Source organism: Garra rufa, chromosome 10 (genome assembly GCF_049309525.1).
Source record: "Garra rufa chromosome 10, GarRuf1.0, whole genome shotgun sequence".
Classification (NCBI taxonomy): Eukaryota; Metazoa; Chordata; class Actinopteri; order Cypriniformes; family Cyprinidae; genus Garra; species Garra rufa.
In genome coordinates, this window is record NC_133370.1 from 49,188,106 (window position 1) to 49,198,912 (window position 10,807).

A 10,807-nucleotide genomic window follows, 5' to 3' on the forward strand; every position below is an offset into this window, starting at 1 on the left:
CCCATGCCCTTTAGGGGCCCCCAGAGATCTACTTTGGTGTGGTAGGGGGGGCCCAAACTCATATTTTGTCATAGGGCCCAAAATTGCGAGCGGCGCCCCTGATAAGCATACTTCCCTATAGGGCTGTCCCCGAATAGTCGAAGATTCGATGCATCGATATGCGGAGCCTGATTCGACCACCGATCTCACAGTCGAATCTTCGCGGGTGAAACGGGCATCATACCATTTTGGCAATATGGGGGTGCTCAATGTCTAATTGCACACAGAACTACTGGTTTTGTACGGTTATATTACGTTATATACAGCCTTTGATTATGATAATGCAGTAAAAACAAAAGTGAAAAGAAAGAAGCGTTCAATAAATATTTTTAACGTGTTTGTGAATACATCTAACCAGCCCTGTGACAGATTTAATTTTCACTTGCCCTGATCCATGATGAGATGCGGACCATCTTGACGGCAGGGATTAGGCGGCGATCACACCGAACGCGTTTTTGCAATCGGAGGCGCCTCTTTTGAATGGTTTTCTGTTGGCAGTGAGCGTTCTGCGCTCTGTTTATGCGCCCCCCGCGCCTCGCGTTTTTGCAGGAGCGCTCTGAGCGCCTGAAGTTGAAAAAAAAAAAAAAACAACTCTGAGCGGAAAAACGCCCAACGTCATTCGCGTTCTTTTCCACTGTCCAATCGAATGAATGGAGAGGCGGGCCTTCTGTTGTGATGGCGAAAGTTTACCGTTGCTTAAAAAGTCCGGAGACTGCAAGAAATGGAGGAGAAACCTTTGGTGTCTATCGTGGGTAACCAGGAGCTGTATTATTTAGGGTTTCTGCTAATATGACAGTTTACTTAACAGCAAAAAACTACGATTTTAGAGCGTTCGCGCTATAATCCTTTGATTTGACTGACAGGACAGCTGTTTCGGTCGTTGCTTAGCAAAAAAGGCAGTGCTGTGCGCCTCGCGTTTTTAGAACTAAAAGACGCGTTCTGTGTTTTTATTTAAACCTAAATAAGTTCGTCTGTCAGTTGGCAGGCAGTTTTGGTCGCTTTATTAAAAGTTGTTGCTGTGTGCAGTGTGTAAAATAAAATAAAAACTGTTTTACCCTCCTGCTGACTATAGTGTCGTGCCCCTCCCAACCCATTCACACACACACATAGGCCTAGATGATTCGACTATCGGTCGACTATAGAAAGATTCGAAAATTCTGATTCGACTATGAAAATTCATAGTCGGGGACAGCCCTACTTCCCTACTGTATTGTAGGCAAAAAAAAAAAGTATGTGAGAAAAGAAGTATGTCAGCACATACTGAGAGTACCAAAAAGTACCTGATGACCTACGACTTCTGGCTTGATTTTAAAGTGTGCATAAGACGGACACTTTACTATCCCATGAGGCCACGAGAGAGGATTTATGAATGGCAGTGACGCAATGCAAGTTTCAAGCATTATAACAGGTAGGGTGTTGTAGCTGAGATGCAGTGTGTTACTACAGCTGACTGTATTTTGACTATTTATTCCATGCTGACTTTAAAGGGGTCATCTGATGCAAAATTTACTTTTACATGTAGTTTGAACATAAATGTTTGTTGGCAGCGTGTGTACACAACCACCCTACAATGATAAAAATCCACCCAGTGCTATTTTTTAATCCCTATAAATCAAATCCCCCTTTTCAAAACAAGCCATACTCTGATTCTTGGCTCTGTGATGTCACACAGACCAAGGCCACTCCCACAATAGTTGATTGACACTGCTATTTTAACTTAGACCCGCCCTGACTGAGCTATGAACTGTCCGACCACCATTGTGTCGATAGGGATGTTGACAAGAATGTCTCTTAGAAGCAATTGAGGTGTTTTGTTTTTGAAGGGAATGCATCCTCCGATCTACATAAATGCATCTATGTTTGTGCAAATTATTCATGATATATCTTTACCTACAGCAGGAGTATAAGGGGGTTTTAATGCATCTTTGCAAATCACCTTTCTTAATAATGTGGTAGTTAGCCAGTTTTGCGGCTAAATGCGGTTAAATGTGGCTAAAGTGAACAGGACAACTCGTCACCCCACAGAAGAAAGGGGTGGGATGAGCAAAGCTCATTAGCATTTAAAGAGACAAAACGGGTTGCAGTGTGCAGAGCTGATTTTGGTAAAAAGGGTGTTGCTTTACACTATTTACACATTGAGACATTTTTAACCAAAGTATGTTATAAACTTTTCATTAAGACCCTTAAATATCATATCAATTTGTGGAAAATGGGCATATGATCACCCCTTTAAGCAAAGTTTTGGACCAAATCATTTATCGTATTTGCCCAGATCTCGATTGTATCCATTTCTTATATTTAACATAGCATAGAGGTGGCAGGCTCAGGAATAGGCTGAATATTTCCATACAGCGTCAGTATAATAATTTAAAAGTATATAAAACTAAAAAAAAATGCAAAAATATTTATCAGAACTCCCATTACCTGCAAACTGTGAGAAAGAGTCCTCTGAGATGTTCAAATAGCAATTTCAGACGATTTAATTCTAAAAGGAAAAACACAATCATTCCCACTTAGGCCTACTCAAGATCCACAGCGGGGTTCTTAAGATCCAGCTATGGAGTCCACAGTCCTGCAGTGCCCTAATCCAACTCATCTGTCTGGAATGTGAAATTCTCTAGTAATCCTGAAGAGCATGATTGGCTTGTTCAGATGTGTTTGATCAGGGATGGAGCTAAAAACCCTGCAGAACTGTGGCTTTAATGGACCAGATTTGAGAAAGCCTGATCTACAGCTACTTCACGGTCAGTACACAAGGCCATACTCCAAGATTCAAGAGCATTTCAAGATTTCATACCAAACGTGAAACAATGGATCCTCTTTGGCCAATTTCTTGCCTGCACACTAGATGGCGCAACTCACCACTCAGCTGATTGTCCTATCGCAGGAACAGGCAACATCAGTCCTGGAGTGCTACCAAACACACCTGAACAAGCTAATCTGCAGGATTAATGCTGCCTTCATGTGATATGGGAAAGATGATGCTTGTGTTCAGGTGCTTTTGTTGTCGTAGTGAAGAGAAACATGGCGGACTCGCAATTTGTCCTTACATGCTACTTTGGTAAAACAGACCAAATAAAATAACATGAGAAAATTGCCTCCTTCCGAATACTGTTCCGCACATCACCCTACTGGAGGCGAGCCACGACGAGCTAGCATCTTCTCTTAACGGTATTTTTAAAGACAACACTGTGTTTAAATAGCGACGGTATTAAAATTCTTTATGCCCCAGCATTATGGGGGCTACAAACTAACCAACTAAACAGCAGAGAACTTTTAACATCATGCAATGCTTACCATTCAGTATAGTTTCGTTGCTGTCCGCCATGTTGAAAGGTCAAAGTTTATCCCATCTCGGCAACTCGGGTATCATAAAAAATTTCGAACTTTCCAGTGGAAATTACAACGTGAGTGGGTGTTCATGTGCAATTTAGATGTCGGATTTTGGTGTTTACCATAATTACGATAGCACATGAAGGCAGCATAAGGCTACAGGCAGGTGACTTTTTTTCAGGGTTGGAGCTAAACTGATGTTGCCTATTCCTGACCTATTGTTTTTGACAATTCAGAATAAGAATCACTTAAATGTTGGTGCATAGCACACACAAACTGTTAAGAAATCAGGCTCGGTTCTACCCTCTAAGTAGTGTTGCTTTCGTCAACGAAAATTATGACTAAATATGGTCGTCAACGAACCTTTATCACATGACGAAAACGAGACGAAACGAAACGAAAATGCTGGTCATGTGACGATGACTATAACAAAATGTATAATGCAATATCGTTGACGAATAAAAACGAGACTAAATGTGGTTTACAAAATAAAAACTATGCTAAAATGTCTCTTCATTTTCGGCGACGAAAACGAGACGAAACGAAATGTTATAACGTCAGATTGATGTGCGCATGCCCAGTAGCCAGAGCCTTATCCCTTCTAGCCTAAACCACAGGCGACGTCACTTTCTCAAGCCACACTCGCGGCTACAAACAAAGTTAAGTCTGACACAGAGAAAGGGACCGATGGCTGGTCAGCTGTGGTTCGTCTTTGGGAGAAAAAGAAGAAACGACTCATACATTTTTTCATACTTTTTAGAAGTGATGGGAAAATTAAGCTTTCCAGCACCAAAGCGTTCCCCTCAACTGGATCTAAAAAGCTTCATTTCTCGAAGCTTTTCAACACGTTGCACACTAATGACATCTTGTGGTCAAAGGTGGAAAAAGTTTCTTTTGCGTCCCAGATGTCAAAGCGATTTTTGGACAGTTTCATAAAATGAATCAATGTGTGCTACGAAAACCATAAGAAATATTTTACTTACACAAATTAATTAATTGGTAAATAAACTTATAAAAGTACAAGCATGATTTGTGCAGCCATAGAGGATCAAATAAATTAAGGATATTGTTAAATTGACTAATATTATTAGAAGTGCTTTTGAAGCGGGAATTACTAGAAAATGAACATGCACAAAACTACACGTACATATTTATTCGTATTATGATTTATTCTTAATAAAGAAGTGAATGACACTTGAATCCTGTGCAAGGGGTTCGTGTTATTTGAATCAGAATACAAAGCAGTCAGTATTTATTTTATTTAAATTTATGTGTGTGTACTTCTAACATGTTTGGTAGGTAAAATAAATGTTGTAATTTCAAATTCATGTCTGGAATGGATGTATTCTTGAGCTTATAAGGTTGAAATGGGTTTGGCTAAAAGAAGACATTGGTTTCGTCTATACTTCTACTTATACTATTTTGACTGGGTTGAATAAAATTGCATTACTAAAAATAGACTAAAATACAATTTTCATTGACAAAAAATTGACTAAATGTCATCAGTTTTCGTCGACTAAAACTAGACTAAAATGTCATCAGTTTTCATCGACTAAAACTAGATGAAAATAGTCATGGGTAATTCTGACTAAAATAAGACTAAAATGCTCAGACTTTTAGTCGACTAAAACTTGACTAGACTAAAAAGAATATGAACGTGACTAAAACTAATAAAAACTAAAATGACAGCGTCACACAAAGACTAGACTAAAACTAAAATTAAAATCGGCCGCCAAAAACAACACTACCTCTAAGCACCCTAAAACAAAAACAAGACACATAAGACATATAAGACACATTTTATCATTTTGTTTAGAAATAATGTAAAATAAACGAAACGTTTACAAACATTAGAAACATGTATCTATATTCCCCTCACTCCACAAAAAAATACCGTAAATTTTGCAGTGTTCCGAACAGAAGAAGGAACGAAAATTTAAGTAAAAAACAAACACAAATTCACTGTAAACATTATAAATGCCTAGCCTAAATATTTAAATCGAAACTAATAATAATGGCGTGGAAATTTATTTCTCTCTAAGTTTTTAACCTTAAATGCACATCTTTTCTAGCTCTGTGATGCACATGCAAACTCTGTGGAATCTGGGTCAATACAATACAGTTAGGGTATGTTGAATAACTCATATCATTTTCTCCTCTAACTTCACAATCATCCTACATCGCTGCAGAAGTACTAACCCAGTATTTACAAAGTGAACGTACAAAGGTCAAACACCCTTTACAAAAAAAGGTAAAACAGCGATGTAGGATGATTTTGAAGTTGCAGAAAATAAGATGGGAGTTTTTCAACATACACTAACTGTCTTGAACCGGATTACACAGAGTTTGCATGTACATCACCGAGCTAGACAAGACGAGCATTAGAGGTTAAAAAGTATATAAATTGCACTTTTTTATATAAATGTAATTATTGTTATAAATGTATTATTATTTTTATTTACACACACACACACACACATGTTTGTTTTTGTGAATTGTGGGGACATTCCATAGACGTAATGGTTTTTATACTGTACAAACGATATTTGCTATCACCCTACACCTTCCCTACACCTAAACCTAGCCCTCACAGGAGATTGTGCATATCTTTACATTCTCAAAAAAACGTATTCTGTATGATTTATAAGCCTTTTGAAAAGTGGGGACATGGGCAATGTCCTCATAAGTCACCCTCTCCTTGTAATACCTATGTCATACCCATGTTATTACACAAATTTGTGTCCTGATATGTCACAAAAACAAACACACACACACACACACACACACACACACACACACACACGTATATATATATATATATATATATATATATATATATATATATATATATATATATATATATGTGTGTGTGTGTGTGTGTGTGTGTGTGTGTGTGTGTGTGTGTGTGTAAACTATGCCTGTGCTGTATTAAGTGTCTATTTTAATGGAAAACAACATTTAATTTGTGTTAATTTTTAATGCAGTTCAAAGCAATGGTTTAATAAAAAAAATTTTGCAGAATATTTTTATTTTGATAAATCGCATAGTTTCATGGTTGTTCCAAAATAAACCCTAAACCCAGGATAGAGCGGCTGAGTGAATGTGGTGTGGACTGTGTGGATGAGGCTCATTGTGTCAGAGACGCTGTAGAAGGACAGAGTTCCTGCACTGTGATCCACAAACACTCCTATTCTACTGCTGACGGACTTTACAGGAAGAGCAGTCTTTACGTTATTGTAACTGAATGAGTATTCAGAGTATTCCGAGCAGCACAAACTCCAGGAATGATCATTACATCCGAATAAGCAATCCATATGATCTCCCTTTCTGCGGATACTCTTATATGCCAATGCTACTTCAACACTATCACTCCACTCAATCTCCCAGTAACAGCGTCCACACACACTTTCTCTACACAACACCTGATCCCAGTAATCAAATCTGTCTGGATGATCAGGATACTCATAGTAGCTGTATCCCTGAAAAGTCTGTCTGTTTCCATCAGACAGCCCGAGGACTGGATTCACTGTGTTCAGATCCAGAGTCAACTGGCAGGAATCTGATGAAAATAAAAAAGGTAACAGTACTTATAAAGTTTGAAAGATCTAATGTGTGTTTTAAATTAAATTCTTCTTAAATATCTTTAATAGTTGTGGCAGTTTTGATTGATGTTCTTCATTTTACCAGAAAAATACACATTCCTTGGTTTTAGCAGCATATAAGTAGCCCTATCACAGAAGGTATATGAAAATGTTTATTTTAAGATTACTTTAGTTTAAACTAGAACTCCCCACTACCTATTAAACTCTTAGATTGTAAACTGAATACTGAAACCAAAAACCAGTGTGCTGAAGAAGACTTTCAAGTTTTGTAATAGTCTGTTATTATGTTACACAATATGAACTAAAGGAATGAATATTGCACATAAATTGAATAAAAATGTAATATAGTATGTTTTATATATAAAGATCTAAAACTAGTGAAAATGTTTTTATTTAACATTTAATTTTAAAGAATAATGCTCACTAAATTTGTAGTAACTTTCAGTATTCCTGGTTTTATTTAATTTTAATGAATTCTGGATTTTGTGGAATTCAGATTGTTATTACATATTCACACAGCCATATAAATAAAGGTACATCCTTCTGTGATTATATGTCTTTATAGTATCTTCCAGGTGGATGCTGCACACTGGTGGTGGATGAGAAGATACCCCTGACAGTGTAAAGCGCTTTGAGTGTCTAGAAAAGCGCTACATAAATGCAATGAATTATTATTATTAATATTATTATTAATTATTAATTAACTTACATTGTAGGAACTCCTCTCTGGTTTTGGGTTCAGGGAAGGGAATAATCTTGACACATTTCACTATGGAAACCAGTAGACATTTTCAGTTTAAAACCAATTCATTCCATAAAATGTTTTTACATTTTATAACATTTTATGTCCTTTTCCAAGAGCAAATAAATGTCCTATATTTTACCTTCATAAAATATCATTTCTATTTCAACTTTGCAGAAATCCTCAAACTTCTTTCTCAGTAGAGAGACACATTTTCTCACTTCATCAAAGCTCAGCTGAGAACTGACAGTCACGTGTTGTGCTGTGCTGTCTGTAGATTCTGAAACCGACAGAACCTGCAAACTCTGCGGACACACAAACACAGAGTCACAATCATCAGAATAAAGACAAACACACAAACTAAAGAAATGAACACAATTTTCAACATTAACTCTGACAATTCTACCCTCATGAAAAATGCAATATCGGTTCATAATATTGGTGAAGTTATTTGTTAGGTTAACATTAATTAATCAAAACATCAGCAAATTTAGTGAAAGTGTCCAGTAATATCAGATCTTATTGTGTTGTTCTAGATGTCTGTTACCTGCAGGAACTGGATGTGATCCTGTGTGTGTGAAAGCTGCTCCAGCTCAGCGTCTCTCCTCCTCAGATCATTGATCTCCTGCTCCAGTCGCTCCAGTTGTTCTTCAGCTCGACTCACTGCTCGCTTTTCCTGATCTCTGATCAGCCGTATCAGCTCAGAGCGGCTTCACTCAATGGAGCGGATGAGCTCAGTAAAGATCCTCTCACTGTCCTCCACTGCTGTCTGTGCAGAGCGCTGTTAGGACACACAGTGATTCAGGCTTCAGTGGGACTGAAAGAGACAAGAGAGTCTGAACTGAGACTGAGACAAACTTCTCTTCTTCTCCAGACTCACCTTATGAGACTCCACAGCCTCTCTCAGCTGCTGAACATCTTTCTCTCTCTGCTGGATTCTCTGCTGGCAGTTCAGCTGTATATCTTTTAACTGTTTCTGTTGAGGGAAAAATGCTTAAAATGTTACACTACATATGATGTACTACTAAATCATTATATAGGTTGTGTGAATCCAATAGTGGTGAAGTGGATAGCTAAAAATCTATTCATATTGCACAGTTCATTTCTCAAATTTAACTCCTCAGTTTAGAATATTGTTTTTTTGTTTTCAGCATGACTTAAAATAGCCCCGTTGGTGATTCTCAACATGCCCTGATTATGTCAATCAGGAAAACATGTTCCTAACGACTCACAGTTCTGAGTTAATATATAAAAATAACCTTTTTTATGTATGTATTTTTAAATTCCATAACAGAAAAACAGGCTTAAAACATTGATCACTCGGTTAAGGTTTATTATTTACTATGACAATTTAATGTTGTTAAAGAACAAATAACAGTGTTATCTCTTTATTGCTTCCTCTTAAAGAATACAACTATGAATTTAATTGTAAGTTTATTTCTTATGAGTTCCCACCTCTTTCTCTGTCCTCTGTGCTGCAACTGATAAAGTGTCATGGTTTCTGTGTTCATCCACCATACACAGCAGGCAAATACATTTCTGATCAGTGCGACAAAACACCTCTAGAAGCTTGTCGTGTTTCTGGCAGATCAACTCCTGCAGTCGTCCAGTGGCCTCGATCACTTTGTGCCGTTTACCAGGGTGAAACTCCTCATGACGCTCAAAATGAGTCTTACAGTATGAGTTCAGACACACCAGACAGGACTTGACGGCTTTGTATTTTCCTCCAGTACAGACGTCACACTCCACATCTCCAGCTCCAGCAGGAACCGCACTTTGAAGTTTAGTCTTCTTCAGGTTCTCCACCATTTCAGCAAACACCACGTCCTTAAATAAAGCAGGTCTTGGACTGAAGGTCTGTCTGCACTGAGGGCAGCTGTAGACTCCCTTCTCATCCTCCTCTTTATTCCAGCAGTCTGTAATGCAGCTCATACAGTAACTGTGTCCACACTGGATGCTCACTGGATCCTTCAGGAGATCCAGACACACCGGACACAAGAACTGATCCACTGAAATACGGGCTTCTGCCATTTTTAATGTATGTGAGCGCTGATATAAAGGTGCAGCAGGCTTAAGTTTTAAGTTTCAGTTTCTCTATACTGATGCTTCCTGGTTCTGTGTTTAAGAGACAAAAACAGGTGTGTCTGTAAATTCCCAAATAATAGAATAATACAAATGTCCACTAGGTGTCAGCCTCAAACAGACACTGGGAGTTGGTGCTAAATGGGCTGCTAGCACAACTAAAGAATCAAGGTTTGGCTGGTTAGCATGGTATTCTAACAAAGTACTTTTTTTACAAGCAACATATGACTGGTATCATAAAATATATCTGAAAATACACTTATCAGTTATTAACACATCGCACATCTAATCTCAAGCTATTTTCAGCTGCTGTGATAGATAGATGAATAGATAGATAGGTAAATAGACCTTGTTTGGGTGCTTGAAGAAAAGGCTCAAGTCTAACAAGCAATATTGTGACCACTACAATGCCTTCATGGAGGAGATAATTAACAAAGGTGTTGCTGAACCAGCCCCATAGTTACCTGGAGGAGAGACGTGTTCATTCAGTCGATGAAGCTAAAGAACTGATCGTTGATATTCAAGCCCAGTGTAAACACAGAGGCATACAGCTTCATTGTACTTGATATTCAGTGGTCAACAAAGGATGACACTTTCAGCTTCAACATCAACCTTAAAGACCAGCCATCCCTTTATCGATCAGGACCTACATTTCTGTGGGAAGTCCAACACCATACACCTCTGTCAATCAGTTTGTTGATGACCCTAAACTTAAATCAGTCCAAACACTTGTTACCACTGTTAGTGACTGTATGGACATTCTCAGTCGTTTCAGTTGATTTTCTTCTTGGTCAATGCTTTTTAAGGATGTTGCCAGATTAAAAGACTCAGAACAAAACAGAAATTCCCCAGTGAAAAGGGTGGTGGTGGTGATTAAGCTTGTGTAGCAGGAATTGTTCTCCAAACATGTAAAATGATTGAGAAGCTCTTCAGAGTTCTATTGCATTGTATCACCAAGATCCCACTTTGGATAAAGGTCTCCTTTGTGTAGACTAAAACAGTCATCACT

At 38.1% G+C, this 10,807-nt stretch overlaps 1 pseudogene; it reads right to left on the reverse strand.

The window, feature by feature from the left end:
- Positions 1–6,398: 6,398 nt before the first annotated feature.
- On the reverse strand, positions 6,399–9,770 carry LOC141344926 (tripartite motif-containing protein 16-like; annotated as a pseudogene).
- Positions 9,771–10,807: the final 1,037 nt, after the last annotated feature.